The sequence below is a fragment of the Cryptotermes secundus genome, unplaced genomic scaffold, assembly GCF_002891405.2.
Source record: "Cryptotermes secundus unplaced genomic scaffold, Csec_1.0 scaffold363, whole genome shotgun sequence".
Lineage (NCBI taxonomy): Eukaryota > Metazoa > Arthropoda > Insecta > Blattodea > Kalotermitidae > Cryptotermes > Cryptotermes secundus.
Genome location: NW_019737986.1, coordinates 928,217 through 949,738, shown reverse-complemented (window position 1 = coordinate 949,738; position 21,522 = coordinate 928,217). Strand labels below are relative to the sequence as shown.

Below are 21,522 nucleotides of genomic sequence, written 5' to 3'. Positions count from 1 at the left end.
AAAGCCAAGGCAAGATGAGTAGTTTTGTGCAAACAGGATTTAATAATGTCGCCTGAATTTAAGTGGCTGAGAATAGGTTCCAGTGGTGACCTGCGAAACTTGAATTGCATGAAAGGCTCGGAATTTCTTAAAGACCTAAGCGAATATCAGCTTAATGTAGCTACTTCGTTGTAATAAAGTATTAACTATGGCTTTATTTCTTCTTCTTCTTCTTCTTTCTTTTCTCGGCACTACAGCCCCAGTGGGCCTAGGCCTACCTCCACGAACTTCATGGCTTTATTTATCAGTCATAATGCACCTACTACTTTAACATTCAAGCAAAATTATTGCCCTTATAAATATACAGTTAATAAAAATATAATCTAAAGTTACCACCCTTCAAGACAAATAATAGACTGTATGTCGAGCTTGCGGCTGTCGTTAATTTTCCTTTAGCAGAATTGGTAAGATTTTATTTCAGCGCGGAGCGCTACTGTGGATCATGTAGCACTGCATTTTCTCATTCCTGTTTATTTAGAGACAGACCTAACGCGCTTTGGGAGGAAGTTTAATGTGTTGCAAAATAAGTTACTGACTCTCACTGCAGATAATGGAAGAGTTAGAGGAATAAAAATGAATGCTGGGAGCCAGCGCGAGGACTCCCTTGGCGACGTCATCACAATATTTTGCCCGCACAGTACGGAGCCCTCTGTGGAAAGAAGTGCATGTCCTTCTGTCTGTCTGTCCGCGCTTTTTTATTTCCTTTAATTTTACTTTTTCATTCGGACTAAGCAACGGGCGTTACCACGTCCTGATCGAGCGATTTCGCGGTTTCCATTTTTATGTCTGGACGGAACTTAAACCGCGTTTCTTTTCATCTGTCAGCTCTCCGCTACTCTCGTTATTACGCCAATTCTTCTCTATTATGGCTCTACAGCCCTTTGTTGCACCTTGGCCTTGGGGATCAGCCCGTCGAAAGCCGCTACCTAGGGTCGCACCATAGATCAAGCGGTTAGTCGCTGGCGGTCCGGATTCGAGCCGTTGCCCCATCATGTGGGATTTGTGGTGGACAAACTAGAGCTGGGGCAGGTTTTTTCCGAGTACTTCGGTTTCCCCTGCCAATCTTCATTCCACCAATTGCTCCACAAACACCCTCACCTATCATCTGGGACTGGTACAAGAGGCCAGAAGTGGCCGCAGTACAAAGTGGACTCACAGAAAAGCCACTACCTACACACAGAACAACACAAACACAGAATAAACACACAGAGACATCCATGCCTCGAGTGGGATTAGAACCTGCGACCCCAATGTTGAGCGGGCGAAGACAGTTCATGCCTTAGACTGCGCAGCTACTGTGATAGGCCTCTCACGTTAATAATGCGACGGAATTCGAAGTGGGTGCCTCCAGAATATTAATCACAATTATGCAATATCGCCAATATCACCACGGTTGCATGGCTTCACAACTACACTAACACAATGACTAACACACCAAAGTTCATATTTTGTAGGGTTTCACCAGTATAATTAAAAATTATGAAATTCCATTGTAAATAATTTCATTTTATGAAACTGTATTGTGCCTAGCCTAGAATAGAACAGAGTATGCAGCAAACACGAAACACCGTGTATTCCGTTCCAATTAGACAGAAATGGGAGACTCCATTGAGCCATGCAGGTATTCGGCAGAATCGTGAAGCGTACGTGTGCAGAGCCAACGGAGTAACCAAGCAGGCCTCTTGACCAAAACAACCACACGCTACACCTGTTTCAATTTACGGGCCCGTAGTCGCGTCTTGCGAAAATCTATTTACGTTACACACCGCCCAGTACAAACACATTTTGTCGCAGGGATGATGGAGTCGACATCATATTATCCGAAACGAACTTTTCCAACTGAAACCCCCTCCTGAGTCGGCCTACGAATTGTGTATCTTACTAACGAGGTTTTCGTTACCGACGAAAAGAAACCTTAAAGCAATCAATAGATCATCTGAGGCTCGTCGCAGGATGTCCCTGAGTCATCCCAAATACATAGAAGAACCCTTTCTTCTGCAAGCATCGCGAATTTTCAGCCAATTATGTCACCGCGTAATTACCAAACTTACGTAGCTGAAACCTGTCTATTTAATCACACTACACAGCAAAATTATTCGTATTAGCTGACAGTCGCTCAGCTCAACAAAATCTGAAGCTCACTGCCGATTTGAGGACAGACCTCCGCTATACCCTAACCTGAGCCGGTATAATCCAATTCATATGGCGTATGCATTTTCATATTCCCCTCTTAACTATGACTAGGTCTCGTCTTCTCTTTCCTTTGGAGTACGGCATCAACATTCTGCACCCCTTTCCCTACACCTCCACGCGTGAAATTATCCAGTTAGAAAGTAAAATACGTGACGCTCAGAATTAATGGGTTTTGGGGCTTTTACTATAGTCCGGCATTCTGGAGACCTTGCTCTTTCTAAGGGACCCAACTGAGTAGGTGACTTCCCCCTTCACCTGACGACAAAAACAAATCCAGTTTCCTAAACGGAGTGTTTTCTAGTCTCTAGAATACCCGACGATAGAAAAAGTAAAAATATCCAGTAATTCTGAGTGTCAGAACCCTTTAGAAAGTATACGATACTTTTATATTCTTTTCCAGACCTCTGTGCAATAAGAATTGGCAGCAGGGGTGTCAAATTAAAATCCCCCTCTGTTCTATGTGAAGAGGGGAGGAGGGATCCTCCACCCAGCATTAATTTTGTAAACTGAACACGTAAACTATACGAAGTTTTCTTTATTCAGTTTTGGATTTCATACACACAAATTCCTTTGCGTTCTTATAAAAACATTAAAGAAATTATGTCTTGTTTTTATTTCAAATGTAGGCCTATTTAAAACACACAGTAAAGCGAGAAATTAAACCAAATATGTTTACATTTTAAATCATCCAAGTAATTAAACTGTGTCATAATAAAGATTACCGTATAGTTCCCATGACTGTTTAAAGTAACTATGTTCTTGTTCTCTTAACAGCACTTTCAGCTGAAGTGAGACGGCTAGTTGATTATTATTATTATAGTTTGTTTCTTTGTTTACTTGTCAGTGTTATCGTGTTTTCCTCCAGTGCTTGCCTGCAATTTGTCTTTCACTTTACATTGTGTTTGTCCATAATGTAATTACTTGTATCTACACTGTGCTGTGTCTGTAATTGGCCTTGCGGCTGTTGACTCGGCACATAAATAATAAAGAATTGAATTGAATTATAGATCTACAGCCCTTTGCTGGGCCTTGGCCGCTTATTTCAGTTTCTTGACCCTATATGCAGTCAGTATGACTCTTTGGACAGGGGATCAGCCCGTTGCAAGGCCTCTACCTACAAAGAGAACAACACAAATGCAGAATGAACACACACAATATAGATATCATGCCTTGAAGACACTTCATACCTCAGGCCGTGCGGCCACTGTGATCGGCAGGTCAGTTGATTAGTGAGTATTACATTGGAGATGTGTTGGAAGCACACTTGGCTTGACTTGAGGCAAAATACCGGCATATTCCCGCCTGAATAGAGGGAAGCCACGGTAAACATATCAGGATGGTCGGGCTCCGCGCCGAAATGTGAACCCAGGAGCTTCTGAATATGAAGCAGGAGTGTCCAGTCACCCGACAGATACGAGTGTGCAGCCACTATAGAGATGCAACTGCAACGGGAAACATCGTAACCAGAAACTTTGGGTTTCCTACTGCGCCCCCCCCCGTAGGGAAATTAAGTAAATAATTATCGGCGGGAAGAACAAACCCCAGTCATGATGCAGATGAAGAAATATCTTCAAAGGCAACCACTTCGAATCCGGAGAGATGCTGGAAGAAGATCATTAAAATGTGTTGACGCAGGCTTACCTCATTCCTCATGGCAGTCATACCAAACTTCACGGAGTTCGCAGAAATAAAATGGAAACGATACATGAGCGAACACACAGACATGCTGACACCACAAGCCTGCATTCACTTGTTACACGAGGGAAGTAGGCTGAAAGTTACACTCACAGCAAGGTTTGATATGTGCTTAAGTCACCACACAGCTCCGAAGACGTTACCAGTGACACGCACGAGGCCACATAATTACATCATTACAAATTAAGCTTCTGTTTTTCAGATACGTAACACCGTCGAAACAAGCAGTTTATCATGACGGACGCTGCAAATCATTCAAACTGCATTCTACTTTAGCAGTTTTATTCAATTTGTCTGATTATTAATGGTTTACATTTAATTTTTATGCCTTTGACCTTCAGCAGTTACGTGACACACAGCCTAAATTCAACAGAAATATTTGCTTTATTGTACTAACGATCCATATTAGTCAGACAATTCAGTAATGGCGGTATATATTCATATAACCACCTGAAGATGATCACATTGCTCGAAACATGTAACGGCATGTGTAGTAAAAGTAAATATTAACACGTTAATGTTAGCTTTATTTACTCACAGATTGTTGTGTTGTCGGCAATGTTAAGTACCCTGCTTAAGTTTGTTGTCTATTAATGATCTCTTGTTTGTAGTTTATCATTAACTCGATTTATTTCACCTTGTATTTATTATTTCAATTTTACCAAAGGTTGTACTATGGCTTTCTTATTCAAACATGTCTCATTGTACAAACACATTAACACTGTAGAGAAATATTTTATTGCGCTGTAAGATTAATTACATGCGGTAGTAGATTGTAGGGGCGCAATGTCCCGCTCAGCTGAGGGTAGGATGTAGCTGTCGCCCTTCCAGGTTACTAACTGCCTTCTACTGGAAAGCTTTAAGTACTGCAGTATCAGGGTTGCATCCATGGCTCTGTCCAGTGAGATGCACAGTTGATATTCTCGACAAGAAAGCATTAGGGACTGACTGTACCATGCCGACGTCTCGATTCGATTGCATTAAAGACAGACAAATTATCTTAGAAACGCATGAATTGATCAGATTACTTTAGAGATAGACTGCATTAGTCCTAACACATAATTATCTATATGAATACAATAGATACAGACTGTACACTTCCTTACCCGGGGCTATTGATTAGCGTGCATAAGAAACACGCCCGCCTATTTCTATATCAGAATTGTCAATTAGTGTGCATAACAGACAGACTGTTATCAAAGAGGATGAGGTGGGCAGGACATGTAGCACGAATTGGGGAGAAGAAGAATGCATATAGGAAATTGGTGGAAAATCCAGAAGGAAAGCGACCACTGGGAAGACCAAGGCGTAGGTGGGTTGACAATATTAAAATGGATCTTAGAGAGATAGGATGTGATGCTATGGATTGGATTGATCTGGCTCAGGATAGGGACAAGTGGAGGGCTCTTGTGAACACGGTAATGAACCTTCGGGTTCCATAAAATGCTGGGAAATTCTTGAGTAGCTGATGAATTGGCGGCTCCTCAAGAAGGGCTCAGCTCCATAAGTAAGTAACAGACAGACTGTTACTCCTAAGCAAGAATTATGGATTAGTGTGCATAAGAGACAGACTGTACCAGGATAATTAACATCTGGATTAACTCCAATCCTTTATAATTTTCCAAGTACTCCAAACGGTTACCAGCTGAGTAAGTCTCACTGTTAAAGCCGTAAATGTTAAGAATTGAAACCGTCAGTACCGCCTTTGAAATACCCTAGACGTCTTTATTAACACTGCAGAAGTGGAGGGACGCTAAAGAATGGCCCTGTCATCGAGTTTGCCCGCTACGCAATTTCTGCCCCGCGTTAAAACAAATGCTACTAATTTGTGTTCATAAACAGCGCTAATTACTGGCTGCCGATACAGTCCTCGTATAAATAAGTCATGGTGAGCAGAATTTGAGTCGACGTTTCTCTGTTTCCAAGCCAGACTGACAGAAACATCAAAATGCACTATTCAGCACACGATAGAGGTGTTACGTATCAGGGGTGACCATAGATTCTCACTTAAAGGCAGAATCGCTTTATGAATTTACGTGAGGTATTTAATGATAATTGCATAGTTTTGCGAGAAGAGCAAACGAAACAGATCCTTCTTCTGTGTGGATATAAGAGTACATCTGTACTGTAACTGATGAGCCATATCTAAAGCAGACTGAGCTTGCAGTGCCCAATATATCAGCAAGAATCTCCTTAGGCTTCCAAGGAGAACACATGCACACATTTGAAGAGAAATTCTGGCCGAAATTTGGAAGTATGTATTTAAAGTTTTAAGGGTGTGAGCACTGATTGTGACTTTATATCAGTTAAGTAAAGGTGTTTAAATACTTTTAACCAATTGTTTACCCATTTTTGTGTATTGCAGAAATGTACAGAATATACATTTAGAAAATCGTTAAATTTACTTGCTTACAGAAATTCTCTGTAAATATTTGATCAAGTCGTTATCAAGTAACACTGCTTAATCTCAGTAACTAAGCTGGAGACAGCACGTACCTCCTGTGAGTTGTGACGTATAGACCCACTGCTAGGCAGTTACGCTCTCAAAAATAGAAGAACATCAGTTGCTGGGTAACGAACCAATAAATACGAGGCTATAACAATACGTGACAAAAAAGAAAGGTGTTTTCTATGTGGTCCGCGTCGAGACTGCTAAGCAACTGCGTGGTAACACAACACTACAACAATAGAAATGCTGTGTTTTCTGTGCTGCGTGGTCCTTGCCGAGGAAATATCAGAGATTCGGAATTCCGAAGGTAGCAGCTGTAAGAGTACAGAAAGGTACAAGTAGTCAATTGTCTGCTGGATAGAGCCACCGGAAGTTCGTAGTTGAAGAAGAATTAGAAGTCGGCCTGTAAAGACTTAGCGTGTGATTAGAGGATTTAGTCACACTGAGACTGTTTTAATTTCGTTAGCACGATGCGACTAGTGAAGACTGTGAATCTTAGCGCCTGTGTAACGGTGAAGGTGGCGCCATAGCTCAACCGGTTAGTCGCTGGCTTCCCACCGCGGTGGCCCGGGTTCGATCCCGGGTCTGTTCAAGTGGGATTTGTGGTGGATAAAGTGGCGCTGGGACAGGTTTTCTCCGAGTACTTCGGTTTCCCCTGCCAATCTTCATTCCACCAATTGCTCCACAATCACCCTCACCTATCATCTGGGGCTGGTACAATAGGCCAGAAGTGGCCGCAGTGCAAGGGACTTAGTCCCACCCACTAGCAATAAAAAAAGGTGTGCTTGTAAGTACGAGTTGATTGTAAAAGACGTGTTAATAAATGCAATCATCCAATCTATAGTCACTAATACACGTGATAGAATCATTTGCAGTTAAGCAAGTGACATGTTTAGGAAGTTGATTTAATGAGGACGTCGGGCAATTATGCAGGTTGCGTGGTGTTGATAGTTTAGTCTGCTCTCCCGAAACAGGTTTCCGCAGTCACGTGTACGTTCTGCGTGGTTCCTTTCATTCTCCCTGCTAATCTGCTTGTTCTTAACGTACCGACGCTTTACACACGCATGCACATCTGTTTAATGCAATACTCTAGGTCACATACTGGCCGATTTGCTTCGATCTCTGGCGGTCTGGCAGTCATTCTGTATGGTCAGTTTATCGGCACAATGTCCACAAGCCTTGTAGCTGAAATAGCTATAGCACTAACTTAAAAACGTTAATGCTCCAGTTATATAGCCGGATTAATACTGTCTAAGGCTGAATACAGATTAAGAGAGTTTATGAAAGGGCGTTGAAAAGATGTTTGGATCTAAGAGGGATGAAGGGATAACAGAGGAGGGCAGAAAATTATAAAGTTATGAGATTCATAAATTGTACGTCTCGCCAAATATTATTAGGGTGATTAAAAAAAAAAGAAGACAAGGTTGGCGGAGCATGTAGCACTGACGGTAGAAATGGGTAATATATAAAGATATCTGTCGGGAAACTTGAAGATAAATGAACACTCGATCAGACGGGATTATAATATTAAAAGGGGTGCTATAAACAGAATATGAGAGTGTGGTCTGTTCTCATGTGGCTCTAGAGAGGGACGGATGATCTTGTGAACACGATAGTGTACAACTGTATTGCATTTCCTGACAATTTATCTGTGACTCTACATCTCTTTGTTGGACCTTGGCCGCTTTTTTTTCATTTTACGCAGTCTGTAGGACCCTACGGACGGGGAAGCAGCACATCGCAAGGCCGCTGCCTGCACACAGGACATTATAAAGACAGAATAAACTCAGACATCCATTCCTTGAGTGGGATTCGAATCCACAATTCCAGTGTTTGAGCGGGCCTTAGACCACGCGAACGCTATGTTTGGTTCGGAGATGATTATCATCTTAAATTCTGCTTCCCAGAAAGTAAAGGTACCACAGACGGTGAGATAGTACCACGGTTTTCTTTACGTTTGAAGAGGAATACAACCGATAGACATTGGATATGTCATAGAATTTCATAGAAGAGAACACGCTGTCTACCCTGCCATGAAGGAATCCCAGCTGTTAGCAAAGATATCGACATTTTCCGGACTGCATGCGTCTGGTAACTGGATGAACTGTTTGTGTGTAGTCATACCTTCAGGATTTGCAGCCCTGTTATGCAACTATAGAAAAACAATAATGCAACAGAATATAGAATGAGAGGCAGATCATAGAGAAAGTCGGCCACCCCTGTTTACACAATTCCTTTCGGATGTTGATATAATATCGAGCTATCTATCGACTGCCTCGTCCGAATGGTGACACCATTTCAGAGCTCGCTGCTAAACCTTGTTACTATCTATTGATGCAGAAAGAAATACCTACCTCGATGTTTACTTATAGATATTCGATGCTGTACCAGATGGCAGGGAAATGTCGCCCTTAATTCTAGAGCCAGTTACATGTATAACCTGTATATAGAAAATACACCAAAATTCAGAGGCACTTAGATGCTCTTTCCGTTTGGCACCTTACAGGACCGGCACATTGAATATTTTATGTGTTCTCTCTCTTTTGTTCAATTTTAACAACAAATTTTTAATGTGTGGCTTAATTATATTAAAAATCTCCGGTCTGAAATTTTATCAAAATCAATTCAGGGACTCTCAAATTATTTCAAGCGTACGGGCAGGCGTTTAGAGAGACTGGGCGATTGGAATTAGCTGTTCTTAAGGACGTGTACTCTAAAAATATGGTCGAGAAGACTCTTAATATCGTATCTTTCGTTCACAATCTGTAAAAATACTTAGTACTCTTTGTAGGACTTGAGGTTCTCACAGCGATGCTTATGTTCTATCTTCTGGGATATAGCCCCGTGTAGTCCGTTGAAAATCAACAGACGTTTCGGAGGAACATGTCGCTTCCATCCGAAACATCGGTTGATTTTCAACGGGCTACACAGCGTTATATTCCAGAAGTCAGAACTCTAAACACTGTTTCTTGTGCTCTTATGAGAATTCATCATGCCACAGCCATAGTTCCATAGTTACTTCAACTGTGGTCAAAGAAAGACTGCGCCTATGTCGCTATTGGGTCTGTATATTTACAGCTTCAGGATCTATGAACGTAATTTCTCTGGCTGCCTTCATAAGTAGGACACTTAGGCGGGATCGATAGTCATCACTTGCGAACCTACGGACAGACGGACATACACATGCACTGCCAGAATGTGGGCCTGTGAATCCAGTACATTCTGCAGCTCCCTTCATTCAGCAGTAACGTAATTTACTGATGCAGTTATAATTTATAAACGGAGATAAGTAGTCAGAATTACTGGGTTTTGGGACTTCTTCCATCGTCCTGTCTTCTAGAGACTAGAAAACACGTTTCGAAAGCTGGATCTGTTTCCGTCCTCAGGTGGGGGGAAGACACCTACTCAGTTGGGTCACCGTTGTATGTACAGTGAACATCCTTGTTACCAAAAATTAAAGCAAATTCGATAAATAGTCCGACCTCCATTAAAGAAGATTCTTTCGGGGGGGGGGGGGAAAGCGGCCTGAACGTGAAACGCACCCCTTCCCACAATTACCACAATGTAGTAAGGTAAACAGGTAAAGTACATGCGCTTAACAAATTAAGCATTACGCCATGAAAGCGTATGGGGGGGGTGGATGTATAGATCACAATTTTCCTGACCTCGGCACTAGTTGGAGGTGGGTGGTCAGCTTCACGCACAGCCCGCTTTACCCCCGGGGTAAGAGATCCCGTACCTATTGGATAGGAGGTTCGGTTGACCACAATTTGGCGCCGAGATTAAATATTTATAGAGGTTTACTTCCAATCCATCACACGTTTTCACGGCGTGGTACTCAAACACAGGGACAAACTCACTGCAGCTGCTATATTTCTTCTGAGTACAAACGTCATTTTGGTCTTCTGCTTTTTCATACAGGAGCCGGGATAGCAACTAGCTACGGACTGGACGAGCGAGGGGTCAGGGTTCGAGTCCCCGTAAGATCAAGAATTTCTTCTTCTCCGCGTTGTCCAGGCCGACTCTGGGGTCCACCCAGCTTCCTACTCAATGGGTACAGGGGGCGGAGGGGGGGTAAAGCGGCAGGGGCGTGATGCTGACCACTCACCTCCAACTAGTGCCCAGGTCAAGAAAATATGGATCTATAAATCCACTCCCCCATACGCCTTTATGTTGTAGTGCTTAATTAATTAAGCACAGGGAAGTATTTACTTTTGTTACTTACATATTTATATAACTTTCAGACTACAGAAACGAAGTAGTTTATGTTAAATGAATTGAAGCGCGTGCATATTCATTGATTACACATTAGTTGTCACTCCCTCAGGAAGCTACAAATGAAACTACAAGAACTGTCACGCTTCGTGAGTGACGTAGTGAGGCGGGAGCTCACGCATACCCACACTGCTACAGTCTGAGGTACAGAAATACACTCAGACGCTTTTAGGTCAATATTTCAAGCCGGCAACGTAAAACTTGGCCGTCAGTTCGCATGCGGGTCCTCAGACTAAGAGAACAGGAGTTCAATTTCATGGGGACCGAGCTATGTGGAATTTTGTTCAGCTCACGGTACTGGCTGTGAAGTGATTGCGGACGGACGGTCCGGGGCAATATAATGGACATGAGTGAAGCCCCACAAAATTGGGGCCTGCGCAACTTCACCAGCTACATCTAAGAGGTACTGACCAGATATCGAACCCACGTCGAATCTATAGCACATTAATCTCTATCACTGGAGACAGCAGTTCGAGTTTACTCGAGACTCGATATCCCCACTGCGACTTACTTCGTGTGATGTTATCATGAATTTAATCCCTCTGGTTCAACTAAACCACCGAATGTCACCGATGATTAATGTAACTTATCACATAATCACATATACAAGACATGGAACTACTACCGAAATTTACGGTTCACTAGTTACTCTGGTTTGTTCGTTGCCTGGAAAATACTACAAGCCTTCATATTGTCGCGTGTTTACTAGGCAACAGGACAAGAAATTGTGTGGCTTCTAGGATCTGAAGGAATGCCTTTATTGGACAGTAACTTTTACACTCGCACTTGCAGTTATTGACTTACAACGCCCTTTAGACTGTTCTTCTTCGAAGTTGCAACACTTCTTATACTTCCGTTCTTGTCTGATAAGAACTCTTCCTTCTTAGGTCAAATACAAACTCTTTCCTGCTAAAGTCGAGTACAAACTCTCTGGCCAACGTTGGGCTCTTATCACGGGCACTCGGACCAAATAGGGAATACCTTGTTGAAGGGTTATTTCCGCCCGCTGCTAGGCAACGAACGAGGAATACATGTCTGCCTCAATAATTCGTTTGTAACGATGGAAACACCACTGTTAGGTTGCTAGCCGTTGTATAGCAATGGATGCGTTCCGATTCCTAGCCGCTGTCGCGGGAACGTCGGTCGTTGCCTAGGAAATCAACACTGATCTCCTAATCCATTCCGGCTTTCTCGCGGCACGCCACGATATTATGGACTGTCATATTAATATCGCCAGCTTACCCGTGTGGAGGAGGGTCGAATACCTCCACCGTGACCCTGCGAGCCGTAGGAGGCGACGAAAAGGGAAGTCTCAAATCTGAGACAGTAAAATATGGTCGCGAGTCACACGGGACTCGGACCCCTGAAAGACTGCGCTGGCAAAGGCCAGCAACATATACAAAAGACAGACCCGTCCTCTCGTCAGAGAGGGAGCCCCACAAAACAAGACCGTAATTGTCAAACAGTAATAAATAACTGGTGGGCAGCTCCAGGTACGGTTCGACACCAAGACTTACTGACCGACCGTCAGTCGCAATGTGACTTTGAATTTGACTATCGCCACTTTAATTCAATGCTTTTCGTTTCTAATGTGCTTACGTCTCTTCTGTAAGACGCCAGTGAATGCAGTTCGTAGTGCACTCGTTATGGAGAAAGTTCTACATTTTACGCTAATAACATCTTGTTAGATCCTTCCTTTATTTCTCGCACAATCAGTAGCATCCGTTGGTTGCAGTAGCTTCTCACACATTGTGCTCGATAAGTTTAGTGACTAGCGGTTTAATTTTTCCTATTCTTTTCCGGTGATATGAAGTGTGCATTTTGCAGTAAATGGATAATTATCGTGCGAGTGGAAGCCACTATCACACAATGTTCTGCGTGTACATGCATGGGCACTGGCAAGGATGTGCTCCATAAGGCAGTAAACAAAATTATCAGCTGAGTTCTCTCGAGACTGTTCTCAACAACATTGATAATGACATTTAAGTTACTGAAACTCTCGTGTACCAAATTAAAACATAACCTGTGGAAGGGTTTATGAAATACATCTAAAATTCCATTTGTGGCCTTATGTAAACAAGGTTTTCTTATGGATCAACATGGCTCCAAATCGGAAATTACCGATAAACTTCAATGCAAGTCTTCCATGTGAAATTTCAACGAGACATATAAAATAGTTTCTGGGGTAAATGGAAAAGTTTATTCGTAGCCTCGTGTTAACTATTTTCTGCTGTGGATCGAAACGGCTGAAAATCTGAAGCATACAACTATTTTTTATGAAAGTTTCCCCTACGAAATTTCAGCTAAACTTTGAAACGGTTTATCCGATGCTTGGAAAGTCTATTTATGGTCTTATGTAAAACAGTCTTCATTATTGATAAGATGGCTCAGAATCGTAATTTTCCTACGGCGTTTAGTGAAAGTTTCCCGTATAAAATTTTTAGAATGGTTTTGGCCTTCCTACAAGGTCACAGACAGAGACAGGCAGACATGACTTTTATATAACGTTTCTTTTACTTTGTAAAGTATTTCTAAAATTTCTGAAAAAGAAGTAGAATAATTTGTAAGATTTGAGGTTTTCACGGCAGTGACTATGAACAATGCCGTGTAGATATTGTGTGAACCGACGTTTCGGAAGAAAGTAACGCCTCTATCTTCGGGGTATAAAAATCCGCGAGCGAGGAACCATCGTGAGCAGGTGGCTACAGCCACATCCAAGAAGATGCCATTCTTAAAGTGGAATAAGTTGTTCGCAATTGGCACAGCTGAACCGACATTCCCTATCAGGGACTTCGATTTACATAGAAGTGAGTAGGTATCTTGCCATCAATTGTGAAGTCAATTGCGTATTTCCAAATGTGAGATTGAACCTTCCACCTCGAGTTGACAACAGTATTACAGAATCCTGTTTCAGCCTTTGGAATGCTTTTTGGCTTTGCGATTATCCTGTGCACCTTGGCTGTATTGCTGCAATCACAATGATGATTTCTGAACGTCATTAGGATCGATTAAGCTTCATATTCCGGTTGTCTGTAATTCAGCAACCGAGCCCAACTGTTCCTAAGTTCGTACTGTCAAATACTGAAAGAGTCGACTGAAGTTAGGTAACAATAGCAAAGTTTCAAATTTGAACAAATGTAAACGTATAATTTCACCATAGCAACAGTTCTAATTTGTCTAGTACACAAGATATACAAAAATAAACATCAAGCATCAGTTGTCATTCTATCAAGACATCGTCATCCGAACTGCTTCCGGACACAAGAAATCAGCTTCATTGGAACTACGTATTTTAAAATCCAGAAAAATCGGTATTAATTCTGCTTAATTCGAATTACTTCAGAATCGAAGAACTCGACAATAATATATAGGGGGGTTGAATGATTTATGGATCCATAATAAGCTAAAATGGTTCGGCTTCCTCCAAATTAATTCCTAATCCAAATTAATCAGTAATAACCTAGCAACTTTCAAGTTAATTTCAAGTGAAATAATCAATAACATTCCAGCGTCCTTGATTATATATTTTCTAACACAAAATAGGAGTAAAAGAATATATATTGCCTCTTCGGGACTAGGATCGGACTTCATGATCCAAAATAATCATTGGTAATTAGCCTTGCTCCGAACTACTTTTGAATCCAAATAATGGGCAAGTACAACAATAACAAGAACAATAAATAAAAATGTTTCTATGCTTATTTACATGCTGAACTCAACAGCAAGGGCCAATTATAGAGTCAGCACCAATACAAAATAACACAAACAAACAAAAAATCTACACCAAATAATATTGTTTAAATTTCAACAGAAATAATAATAATTCAGTTCATTTCGTATTTATTTACGTGCAAACTTAATAGCTCAGAGGACAATTACATCAGCACGAGTAACTACAAAGACACAAAAATAACTAAAAAACAAAATTCAAAATAAGACAGACTCTATAATGGTAATAAATTAATAATAATTCCAAGAAAAAATAAAGTTAGCATTAATAGGTGAGATAAAAATAAAACAAATACATCGTAGAAAGACACAAAATTAACTAAAAAACAAACTGCAAAATAAGCCTGCATAATGGAAATAAATTAATAATTCAATTAATTTCTAGATCGCTTGCCAACAACCTGTGTGCAAACACTGAAATACGTAACAAATTAAAGGACGTGTAAAAATAAAATGAGCAATAGATAACGGCATTAACCAGAAATATGGAAGGAAATGTATTCTCCAGAGAAATATAAAGAAACTGACATATGTTGTTAGCAGCGCTGACACACCTGGCTGAAGGACTGCACACTGAGCTGTCGCTTATTTTAGAAAGGGGAAGCCCAGAACTAATATGAAGTACTTGAAGACTAACAGTATCCATGACAGAATGACAGTCTATTGTCCCTTTATAAAAATGAAAAATGAAAAAACCGTCAAGATGCTGTGGTCTATAGTAAAGTGTTCTATATTTTAAACATTCTAAAATCAGGTCACAATCGCTAGGAAAACCAAACTGGTCAAGTAGACTATAATATTAATTTGCAAATTTTTTCGCATAAATTCAAGTTTGTTATAATCTGCGAGTTTTAGGTTATTCCAGGCGTTTGAGGTANGTCCTTGTATGTTTTCCAGCTTATCAGAATCTGCTGAAATAAGGTTATTCCAGACGGCAGACGCGTACTCAAGTTTGAAAGAATTAAGGTGATATAAAACTTTTAGACTAGCCAAAGAAGAAAAATTATATGTGATGAGTCCAGTTAGTCCTAGCAGCTTTAGTGCCTGAGAATGTAAGGGGTCAACATGACGATGAAAATGCAGTTTCCTATCTAACATAACCCCAAGATCTTTTACACAGTCAGTTCGTACGTCAATACATCACCAAGAAAGTAATTAAATTGGATACTGCTGGTTTTACTAGTAAAATGAATCACATCTCTTTTGAATATTCTAAATTTCATATAATTCTCAATGCATCACCCCTGTACAGAGTCTGTATCGGATTGTAGTAATTCACAATCGTCGGAAGATTTTATGACACAAAATATTTATGAATCATCAGCAAAGAATAGAAATCGGGAAAAATGAATTTCTGGCGCATAGATCGTTAGTAAAAATATTGCAGAGCGGAAGTCCCAAAGTGGAACCTTGTGGCACTCCTGACAGCAGGGAAATTGTGAACAAGAGTTCCCTGGGTTCAAACAACAAAAAACTATATTAATAACAGATGTTCCTGCAAAGTCTCTGTGAGCCACACAAAACTATTAAGACCAAATGGAAGCAATTTATTTTACGAGATGAGATGTGTTACGTTCTTACATAAAACAGATCGAGAGTTCCCAATGTGCATTTGTTTGTACAACGTCCTTATTAAATATGTAGGCAGAGAAATGGCCATTCAGAGCAGAAGTTCTCAACTCACGATTCCAGGACCACAGGCAGCACGCCGATATATTTTTGTGGTTCAAAAGCACATTTTTAAAAAACGTTGCATCATTCTCTATATTGAGAAATACGTGTAGTTACTGCTTATAATAAGTACACTTAATTTGAAGTGATTAAGCAGTGCCAAATCAGTCTAAATTAACTTCATTAGCAGAGGCCTTCAGTAGAAGTAGAAAGTCGTTCGGTTAGTCACGAAACTTTCTGCCTTTCATGCAGCCCGAAGATATTGTCACGTATAAGGGGTAGGCGTGACTAATAATTGTGGGTTCTGGATTTGATAACTGCATTTATCTGACATTTCTGTTACAATTACAGTTGATTAGAACAGCTCACACATTGAATTCCTTCTTCATGACGAATCTTTCACTGTATATCCTCTGGTTCTCGGACTGGTCCCTAGTATCTAGTCTTCTGCTGCTCAGTACCACTGGCTCCAGCGAATCAACCACTTGCCATTTTATGCCCTGGTGCGGACCGCAGACAGAACACGTACTTGAACTGTTCGTCTGTTGTTATATGCGTGTTTAGCAAGTTGCTGCCTGGTAACGACTCGTTCGTGCTATCTGTTGTAACAGAAACCTAGACGTTGCTCATCAAAGGACGTCTGGCTCTGCTTCCACTATTCCGGCTTTCAGCCATCACGTCACAGTATATAACCATGCTAGAACCTTTTGTCTTCTCGTCTGCTGTCCAAAAACATAAAAATTAGAATATACAAAACTATAATTTTGCCTGTGGTTGTGCATGGGTGTGAAACCTGGTCTCTGAAATTAAGGGAGGAACGTAGACTGAGGGTGTTTGAGAACAGGGTGTTGAGGAGAATATTTGGACCGAAGAGAGATGAAGTGACAGGAGGTTGGAGAAAACTGCACAATGATAGCTTCATAACTTGTACTCTTCTCCAAGTATAATTAGAATGATCAAGTCAAGGAGGTTGAGGTGGGCAGGGCATGTAGCACGAATGGGGGAGACGAGAAATGCATATAGGAAATTGATGGGAAAGACAGAAGGAAAGAGACTACTGGGGAGACCAAGGTGTAGGTGGGTGGACAGTATTAAAATGGAACTTAGAGAGATAGGATGGGGTGGTATGGATTGAATTGATCTGGCTCAGGATAGGGACCAGTGGAGGGCTCTTATGAACACGGTAATGAACCTTGGGGTTCCATAAAATGCTGGGGAATTCTTGAGTAGCTGCAGATTTGGCGGCTTCTCAAGAAGGGCTCAGCTCCATGAGTAAGTAAGTAAGTAACAATAGACCGCCACTGGCATGTATCGAGCAACAAAAAAACAAGACAAATCAAGACATTTGTTTAAGAGAACAGTTGAATGACGGATCTGTGAGAAACTGTATGTATGCGATATGTAGGCCTACTTAATAAGTTTCAGGCATTTTTGACAAATTGCCACGTAATTTCAAAAAACTTTCATCATTTATAAGTCTGGGGCCAGCAAGTCCGTAAGAAGTGCTGAGGATATGGCCACAAAGTTATAGAACCGCTGTTCTGGTGTGTTTTCAAGGTGCTTCATAACGACCGTATTAATTTTATGCTCGGCTTTTTATAAGAGCGGTACAAGTCGGTTTATCGCACTTTCCATTTGTCACAAGAAAGAAGTGGACTTGTTCTAACGCAGCTTAACTGATGTGTCTGTAGATCCCGCATTCCGCCCAAGGCACAAATGTCCTTCCACTCTAAAAGAGGCAACATTCGAAAGATTGTGCTCCGTGATATAAAAGTAAAATAAGTAAAGTAAAGCTATCCCTGTAACAGGCAGTGGAGGCCCATAGGGTTGTGAGATGTTGAGGTTCCCACATTTTGTCTAGACAATCGACACATAGATGGCGGTAAGGTTGTCAGCCCTACGCGCCGGTCGCCCTTTACCCCCAGGAAGGTTTCTGGCACTCATTTCTGTTAGATGCTGAGTCGACCCCAGGGCCATAGTGCGTCTGGAAGGATTAGGTCAATTGAAAAATCCAGTGATCTCATCGGGACTTGAAGCCGCGACTTTCCTGCTTGTAGCATACTGCCTCAACGAACTACGCTACCGCGTGTCTCCGTACTCCATGATATAGGACACAAAACTTCTCTGACTTTCATCTGGTTTGTTTATAGAACTGACTAACGCAGGGGTTCTCAATCATTTACTGCCTATATTTTCTTTGGCAGACCATCTGAATATTAAAAGAAACATTTTAAGAATTTTTAATAGAATGAGATCAGAACTTAGTCAAAATTATGTCCCCACGACTTTTGAAATAAAAGTAATATAAAGATTATGTCGTGAGAAGCATGTTTTTTTGTGCATAAATACAATACCTTGAAGACGGACCACTGCGGTCCGAGGACCATGATTTTATGAAGTTTTGTAGTAACGGTTTGTGATGAACCGCCATTTATGACCTTAAGAAATTATGACCACTTTATTATGGGTCCGTATGGCTAAAAGTCGGAATTATCCAACAAATTTCAAAGAGTGTCTCATATCAAATTTTAAAACAGTCTTTCCGGCGTCTTGGGCTCCGTTACCAAGTTAAAGTGAGACAGAGGAACAGACGGTGGCAGGGTGTTCCTTTTTATTTCTTAGTGAGACTGAGTCCCTTGTACTGCGGCCACTTCTGGCCTATTGTACCAGTCCCAGATGATAGGTGAGGGTGATTGTGAAGCAACTGGTGGAATGAAGATTGGCAGGGGAAATCGAAGTACTCGGAGAAAACCTACCCCAGTGCCACTTTGTCCACCACAAATCCCACTTGACGGGCCGCCGCGGTGGGTGGCCAGCGCCTAACCGCTTGAGCTATGGCGCGGCCTTTCCTTTTTTACTTTATCCAGAACGCCTAAAACTGTTTGCATAACACAGTCTCCTTAAGTAGAGCAGAACTTCCTGGAATCAATCCCTTTTTCTGTAAGCAATTTGTCGTATGATGTGCAATTACAAATTTATTTCTAAATTTAAATTACGGTATGCATCTACAATTGTATGCGTCCTAGAAGGGCCTCGGGTGGAATTCTGATGAGAGTAACTTATGCAGTGATTTTCTGTAAATTTCCTGTCGCAATTTCAGGTAACAGGTTCCTTTTATACCAAAATTTTAGAAGTTCGTCCTCGTCACGTGGAAACAGAAAGAATCATAACTCATCATGGAGATCAACGCCCTGGAGAGAAATTGTGTGGATAATTAAATAAATGAATTAAATACTTAAAAAAGGATGTTTAGTCATAATCCCAAATTATTTATTCACTAAGTCCTTGTGTGCTATGAACCCTGTTGCTTAGTTGTGCTAGGTTATTCCACAGACCAACATGATTCTGATCTAAAGTCAAATACAAAGGCTTGGAAATTTATCTAGTGTAGAGCCTTTTATGTCGTCACCTTTGGTAGTCAATAGACAGTGAAGCAAATTACTGAAAGCATATGAGAACTAGAAAATATTGTCAAATTATGTAGTTAAGTGTGAGAACGCATACTACAGAAATGATCCTGTTAAGTACGACTCTGTAAGTTGCGGTTTGTGTTTCAGTAGAGAAGATGGCAAAAATTAAGATCTAACAGTTTGTGACAATATAATTATTGTGTTTTTAGACGTCATCCATCTCCCTGTTTTTTATTTAAAACAACGTTTCGGAGACTGAATTCTGTCGCCATCTTCGGGTAAAAAAACCTACTCAGTTTGACCGTTCGACAGATAGATACTAGCTCTATCGAATGGGCCCAACTGAGTAGGTTTTTACCTGAAGACGGAGACAGAATCCTGTCTCAGAAACGATGATTTAAATAATAACAGGATGACGAATAATATCCAAAAACAAAACAATTGTACTGCAGCATTACTTCTTACAACAGTGTAAGAGAAAAATGGAACTCTTTAATATAGACCATGCATTCTGTAAAATTTTACAATTTATCAGACGGCCTTAAATTATAAAAATATACAGAACTTATTAACGTATTGTAACAGATTTGATCAACGCGTTGCCAGGCAACAATTTTGTAAACACGGTCCAACACGCCACAATAGAGGAAGCTGTGTTTTCTGTAGACCCAACCGACGCGCCAATAGACTGACTGGATAGCGATCACGTGATATGTTTACTGTAGCTTCATGTCCGTGCCGCGGCTATATAACGAGAGCCGCGAGCTGTTAAGTTCAGAGCTAATTGGAACTAAGGGTACAGAAGAGTACAAGAAGTCAGCCTGTTAAGACTTAGCGTGTGATTTGAGGGTTTTATGTGTACTGTAGTGCAGTGGTATTTGGAGTGTGTGATTTAGGTCCGTGCTATACATCCGTGGAGACTAGTGTAGATAGACTAAAGAGAGTAGCATGGAGTACTTTGTAGTGTTAAGTCAGTGAAACGGTTATAATTAATTGTAGTTACAACTAGAAAATAGTCAATAAATCCAATTACCAGTCCGAACCCCGTCTTTAGCCATTGATACACGTGACAGTATTTTGTATCTGAGGTTAAGTTAAGCAGCTTTCAGATACTGGAAATCTTTAGTTCGGAAATATTCCTCACAGGTAGATCACATAGTCATGCAAGTATCAGTTTCGCAGGCACTACATAGATGGAAGCACTTAAACGAAAACACATACCATAATCTCTTCCCAGACTTCTTGTTGTTTCTTAAGGTGCCTCCGGAACTGGCCGAATCCTTCCGCCAAATTCTGAAAAGCAGAAAATTGACAGATGTTGTACTTGCGTATTTATCAATTGCTTTAATGACACGTTATGATGTTGGCTAGGCTGGTTTCGGAGGCGTTGTTCCCAAAGGGGCGGAGAGAACTCCCGCGGAACCAGTGCCACATCAAAAGGCAAAGGGCGGTAACCGTGTGCCGTTTGTGTTAGTACGTAACACAAACAACGGTGATCACTCTTTCTGGTGGGCGGCATTCATTACGAGGTTACAAATCTACAGCTTCTGTCTTCAGTTCCTAAGCTCACTGCTCTCGTTTCAAGAAATCCAATTCTGTCACGAGCCCTGCAGTTGGGAGAGGAGGAAGCAACCGTGACGTACTTCCTGTGAGAGAATTCTATTATTGCTCAGGAAAGCGTCGCTATTCTTCAGTGTTTTACATGTCATGTAAACAGACACTAAACAAAGGCTTGCGTGTAAAATATCATGTAAAGATAATGCGGCGTATTTGCTCAAAGCAAGAACTGTGGATCCAGAGAAACAGCTGTTGCTAGCGTATGGCTCAGAAACAACATTCGTTTATAGTCAACGGCTCGGTAAACACGTTCCCGCTGCAACTGATATGCATGTAACAACAGAGGTACTATTTGAAACGGTGTTTTCTCTTCTGTCCGTGAAAAGGGGTTATAAGGAAGACAATGGGGCAACCGAGTCACTTCTGTGCCGGGGTCTGTGAGGAAACAGTTGGAAGCGAATCGCCGTTCAGAGTGGACTTGAGCAGGTTAAGCTAAAGAAGCTT

The 21,522-nt window shown here is 41.2% G+C and overlaps 1 protein-coding gene, 1 long non-coding RNA gene and 1 other non-coding gene across 5 annotated transcripts in view; 1 reads left to right on the top strand and 2 right to left on the bottom strand.

The window, feature by feature from the left end:
- The window catches only part of LOC111870614 (irregular chiasm C-roughest protein), a 525,714-nt gene that overhangs the window by 208,105 nt on the left and 296,087 nt on the right, over positions 1 to 21,522 (top strand). The window lies entirely within an intron of this gene.
- LOC111870618 lies at positions 19,509 to 19,585 on the bottom strand. The gene has a single exon (XR_002843883.1). It is a non-coding gene; the product is annotated as a small nucleolar RNA U3 (small nucleolar RNA).
- Positions 20,691 to 21,522, bottom strand: part of LOC117282805 — a 196,369-nt gene continuing 195,537 nt past the window's right edge. The window contains exon 3 of the long non-coding RNA XR_004513687.1: positions 20,691 to 20,754. This is a non-coding gene — a long non-coding RNA (uncharacterized LOC117282805). The remainder of the gene's footprint in view (positions 20,755 to 21,522) is intronic.